Below are 6,755 nucleotides of genomic sequence, written 5' to 3' on the forward strand. Positions count from 1 at the left end.
CTCTTGTCTTTTTCATTGATATTTTAATAGAAGATTGCTAAAAATTTAAATGGAACATGAGCTGGATACCTCACTAAAATATCCTATTCCAAGATATTAGTAATTTCTAAGCCGTTAATCCACTCACAGCAATCCAGCTCCTATATTCCTTGGCCAGAAAGTGCCAATGCTAACCATGTTCTTCTAAAAACACTCTTGATATCGAAGCTGAAGTGAGTTCGCTCCTCGTTGTACAGCAAGCCAGTCTCTGACACAGGGCGTAGTGGAAGAAAGTAGGAATTTTATTATTGCACAGCACTGAGCAAGGAGAGAGGGCAGCGAACGCTGAAATCCCAAACTCCCCAAAAAGCTAAAAGGAAAGGTTTTTATTTGGGATTTTAGGTAGGTGAGGAGGAGCATATGGCCCTGCTGGTCAGCAGGTTTCCCACCAGCCTGTATCTCTTTGTGGGGAGGAGATAATAAATCCAAGTGCTTATCCGTGGCAGTGTCTGTCTCCATGGAGGATAGTGGATTCTGGAGCCAGGAAGCCAAGGAGTAAGAAGGGAATAAGTGTTTTGGTTTTAACCCCATAGATGCTGTGTTTAATGCAGGGAAACTGATATCAGGGTCAGTATCACTCTCATCCTTACACACTCTAAAACAATAGTATTGTGATATATTTGTATTATGCTGATTGTTCCTTTCCATTTCCATTGTCACCTCCTACTCCTTCAGTTGATCTTTAAAAGTTGAAACATTTCTAGTCCTTTTTTGTCTCCCCTTTTCTCTTCCCCTCCTCCATTCCCTACTATATAAATACTCTTAAAAGGAGATCCTATCCAGTCCCACGCTTTGAACTGCCTTCATTACTATCTCTTATATATCCATCTTGGGCATTGAGCTCTCTCTTAAACACCAGATCTGAATATTCTGGTTCCTCAAGTTCCTTAATTTGTTGCCTTATAGGTACTCCAAAGTAAAAATGCCCCAAGTTAAATTTTTTATGTTCTTTTCCAAACCTGGTACTTTCTTTCAATATCCTCTATCAGAACTTACAACTACTCTCCAATGATGTGTTCATTTGAATGTCATTATTTATTTCTCCTTCAAACACATTTCCCTAATCTGCCCCCACATCTCTCTCACATTTATTTACTTCTTTGCAGACCTATTGCCGTCATCCTAGTCCAAGCACCAACACACATCACACATGGACAAAACAGCCTCCATCTTCCTGCTTATACTCCAGTGCCTTTCCACACACTTCTCCCCAGGGGTAGGCAGAAATGTGATAGGATTTTTAGTACAAATCTAACTGTAATCTTCATGATTAAATTACTAAATGGTTTTTAATTTTTGTAGGCTGAAAAAAATATGGCTTTCAAGATCTCTCGAGTTCTTACACCTACCTCTCTCTCACATCTTTCGACTCCTTCACTGATTCACCACAATTCAGCTATGACAGATCAATTTTTGTTTCCTGAATGCAGCATATTTTCCCTCACAGTTAAAATATTTTATCAGGGTGAGCTCCCATGACATTTTCTGCTTACATGGTTTCTTGTATGTTTCTCTTTATACCATTTGGTGTACTTTACTTGGCTTTTTAATCTGTCTCTTTGTCACTAATTGAATTTCATTCCACTACATTTTAAACATTTGACTTAATTTCACATTTACTCAAGTTACACCTGTGATCTTTTCTTCGAAAACACTTTTGTAATTCTTATTATCACATATACAAACATGCACAGACACTCACTCCTATACAGCTTCATGGACAGTACCATATTAAGCCTTTATTACAGTTGTTTCTTATTATCAGTTTTTTATCAGGCTTCTATCAGATTTTACAATAATATAGGCAAAAATTAATAGCTGGGTTCTAATCATTATAAATAAAATGATTATTTGTCAAAACAGAAACTTTCTATGTTTAATAAAATCACATTACAAATATCTGATTAATTCTGTGAAAACTAATAAAGGAAAACTTCATTTAAAATGGAGTCAGGAGGCCAGAAGGGGGCTCCAAGCGGTATGACTGGAGGTCAATTATAGTAAAGATAGTCATTTACAGACCCTAATAGAAAGAAGTGATGGACAAACAGGAATACAGTCAATTATAGACTCCAACAGAAAAAAGTCATCAACAGGAAAGAATCATCAATTACAGGAAGCAATGTACATTGCATCCCAGACTGTAATCAACTGCCCCAACAACTCACCCAGTGACAAGCCAACTCAACTCATCACAACCCTGAACTCTTTTCTCCAACAGACTTTCGTTCAAAACACACCCTCCTAATTTCCTCCATTTTCCCTAAAAAATAACACTCCTCTCCTTTTATTATTAGATTTGCCTATAGTTTACCATAGCACGAACATCACAAATTGTGATTCTTCAGCTATTCCTGAATAAACTTGTTTTTTTTTGTAAAATAACTGGCTGTTTTATTTTTAAGGTTAACTCTTTTGCCTGAGGGAAATACTAAACATCATGATGGTATTTTTCATTATCATCACCTTTGTTTCTTCTTCCTTAACTTTACATGGGGTATATTCTGGTCTATTTTCTTGTCTTTAGAATCATTTTTGTTATAAGCTATATTTACTTTATCTATTGATAGTAGCAACAGGCATTTGTTCTGTATATTAAAATGAGGACAGTACTGCAATCTTAGTCATTATTTGCCATTTACTTCTCCAAATCCATGGGAATTAGATGCAACCATCACTATGGGAACCGTTGATGTTCTAGAGATCTCACATTTCAAAAAGCATATACTAATTTCAGAATTTCTCAATGTCCCAAATTCGTGCAATATTCTGCACCAAAGTTTTGGAAATCTGCCATTCTCTCCTTCAGAGTATATAAACATTGGGAAAAAGCACAGCTCCTAACATTTCACAGATATTTCTTCCAAAAACAGTCCTTTCACTGTTGTGTGTATATGTGTTAATTTGCCTACTTACACCATTATTTTCAAATGATTGACTGAAAATCCTATGGAGAGGTGAGATTTCCAGAATGACAGTTTAAGGAATTGGGGAAATCTCTGTCCCAGTAAGATATCTATTAAGCTGTTAAAATTTGCAATGACAATTATTTAAAGTCTCTGGAGATTTATGAAAGAATTTACAATAATTTGACAAAATTGGAAAAATTTAGCAAAAATTGACACAGCTTAATATGGATAGCCTTGGCACTTGAACTAGAGGCTGCAACCATCACCCACAATTCTGCCTTGCGGATGAACAGTCCAGTAGACTCTATAGTCAAAGGACAGTTCTCACCTCCCCTGGCTTTATGGGTAGAGGAGCTATTCTAGGTGGATTAGGCTGGCAAACACCAGAAGATCCCATTTTCTACAGCTCCTTACTGCAGAAGGCCTATCTCTTGTGGATGGTGGCAGCAGGGCAATCTTCCTACCTCCAACTTCTAATACCTCATAAGGATTGGGTGGGGCAGCTGGTGAAGCATATAGTCCTTCCTTTCCTACAGAGCTCTGTGTTGCAGGACAGTGGCTCTTGTGGGCTTGGTGGTCAAGCATCAGCTCTAATGTCCTCTAGCTTCCTCGGGCAAAAAAATTATTCCTAATAAATTTGGCAGCCAGTGAACGTAGCAGATCCCAACCTCCTGGTTCTGGTCTACACAAGGTCCATATTGGGCAGTTCCTGCTTCTCCCTGACAAACAGCTCCTCTCCACAGTGAAGATAATCTCTGAGGCATCTGGGGAAGGTCAAGCTCCCCACTCCAATTGCCCGAACATGCAGCTTCTACTGTATAGTCCAGAGGTTCTTCCAAGGAGGGGTCTGAGCAAGACTCAAAAACTAGCAACTCCACTGACCTTGCCAAGTGATCTGACTTTAATTGGATCAAGTTGTGGAACAATTTATCCCCTAGGACACGGTCCCCAACAATAGAGCAATCAGCTAGCAATTAATGGGGGCTAACAGCTGGATTTGATAGCAATACAAGCAGACTAGCTGGAGACTTAAGGGGAGATCAGGAAAAGAGACTGCCAAAGAGTGTCCAGCTAAATACAAAATTAAATTTAGAAAACAAACATATATATAAAAATATTTCAAATGCTTAGGAATAAATTGGACATAAGAAGTACAAGACTAGTACACTGAAATTATGAAACTGTTGAAAGAAATGAAATAAGTTCTAGACAAATGGAAAGATATTCTACATTCATAGATTGAAAGATTTATTATTGTTAAGATGCCAATACTCCTTAAATTGATCTCCAGATTCAATGCAAACCCTAGTAAAATTCCAACTTGTTTTTTTGCAGAAATTGGTGAGATGATCCTAAAATATTTGTGAAAATCAAGACCCAGAATAGCCAAAATAATATTGGAAAAGAACAAAATTAGAGGACTAACACACCTCACAATTTTCAAACTAACTACAAAGATACAGTAATCAAGACAGTGAGTTACTGGCATAATGCTCAACATATAGAGTTATAAGATAGAAATGAGTCCAGAAAAAAATCCTTAAATTTATTTTAACTTGATTTTTGTCAAGGGGGCCAAGATAATTCAATGAGTCAATATAGTCATTTCAAAAAATTGTGTTGGAACAGCTAGATATCCACAAGCAAAAGAATGAAATTAGATCCCTATTTCACGTCACATAAAAAAATTTACCCAAAGTGGATCACAAACCTAAGCGTAATAGCTGAAACTATAAAATTCTTAGGGCAAAACAAGGGAGTAAATCCTCATGACCTTGTTAAGCAATGGTTTCTTAGATATGACATCCAAAGCACAAGGAACAATAACAAAAATAGATAAACTGGACTTCATCAAATTAATAAAAAAGAAAAAAACCTCTGTACTTCAAAGAACATCATTGTGACAAACAAAACCCAAAGAAAGGAAGAAACTATTTGCAAATCATATATTTGGTAAAGAATTTGCCTTAAGACTATATGAAGATGATTTACAACTCAATACCACAATAAATAATTAAAAATGGAAAAAAATCTGAATGGATATTTCTACAAGAGGCCAATAAAGCATATGAAAAGATGCCAACATCATTAGACACTAGGGAAATGCCACAATATGTTCCTTCATGCTTACTATGATGGTTAAAATAAAACAATAAAGGGGCCACCTTGTGCCGCAGTGGTTAAGTTCTCACGTTCTGCTTCAGTGGCCACGAGTTTGCCAGTTCAGATCCCGGGTGTGGACACGGCCCTGCTTGGCAAGCCTTGCTGTGGTAGGTGTCCCACATATAAAGTAGAGGAAGATGTGCATGGATGTTAGTTCAGCAAAAAGAAGAGGATTGGCAGCAGGTGTTAGCTCAGGGCTAATCTTCCTCAAAAAAAGAATAATAAACATAAAATAATAAAAAGTGCTGACAAGGATATGGAGAAATTGGAAGCACCATGCATTGCTGGATAGGTATGTAAAACAGTGCAGCCACTTTAAGAAAACTTCCTGGCAGTTCTGCAAATAGATATACATAGAGTCACCACATGAACCAACAATTCTATTCCAAGAGAAATGAAAACACAGTTATACCAAAAAGATGTATTTGTACGTTTGTAGTAGTATCATTCATAAGAGCCAGAAAGTGAAAACAACTGAAATGTCCATCAACTGATGAATGGATAAACAAAATATAGTATGTATCCTCAAAATGGATTATTATTTGACAATAAAAAGGAATGAACCTTAAAAACATAAGGCTAAGTGCAAGGATCAAGTCACAAAGGACAATATAATTTATGACACCATTTATATTGAGGAAATTAATTTAAAAACCTTAACTAAATTGGAATCCGGAAGGGCTGTAAGGGGAGCACTCATGCCCTATCATACATCTTCAATTACACCAGTTAGAGACTGAAGCTTGCATCTTGAGCAGGAAGTAAAACTACTTTACTACTGAAGAAAGATTTCTCCCCTCAGCCAGCAATAGCCAAGCCAATGAGAAATGCTGCAGCTAAGCCAACGAGAAGCCATTGCTGCCCTGAACTGTTAATTTCCCCCATTAGACTCTCATTTAGAACAGCCCCACGCTACTCTCCCTTTTCCTCTATAATGTCAGGTTCCCTCCTTTCTTTTCCAGATTTGCCTTTGGCTTGCCATAGCATGCACATTGTGAATTTCAATTTTTTTGGCTATTCTCGAATAAACTCTTTTTGAGATAAAATAACATGCAAAATTGCTTTATAAGTTGATGATATAAAATGTCTAGTATAAGTAAATATAAGGGACAGAAAGTAGGTAAGTACTTGCCTATGACTGTGGTGAGAGTGGGGGTTTGTAGAAATGGGGAGTGATCGCTAATGGGTATGGGGTTTCTTTTTGGAGTTATGAAAATATTAAAATTGGTTGTGGTGATGTCTACACAATTTATGAATATACTAAAAACCACCGAATAGTACACTTATGTGGATGAATTGCACACTATGTGAACTATATCTCAATAAAACTTAAAAATATAAATAATATCATTGTAGTTTTACCTTATGACATATCTTTGCATGAATCTCCCATATTTAGGAAACATTTCAGAATTTTTAGGCCTGATTTTATAATATAATCACTACATATTCAACTTTAATTTTATACTGATTAAATAGTAATCTTCTTCTTATTCTTATTTTTATTATCAAATTTTAGTTTATTGCTCAGAATTATAGTTAAAATTGATGTGAGCCACTAAGTACTTTTGTTTGCACTAATTTTTTCAGAGATTTCTTGCATATCCCGTATTGCCAAGTAGCTGTTTTATGTCTTCCCACAGT

Source organism: Equus przewalskii, chromosome 26 (genome assembly GCF_037783145.1).
Source record: "Equus przewalskii isolate Varuska chromosome 26, EquPr2, whole genome shotgun sequence".
NCBI lineage: Eukaryota > Metazoa > Chordata > Mammalia > Perissodactyla > Equidae > Equus > Equus przewalskii.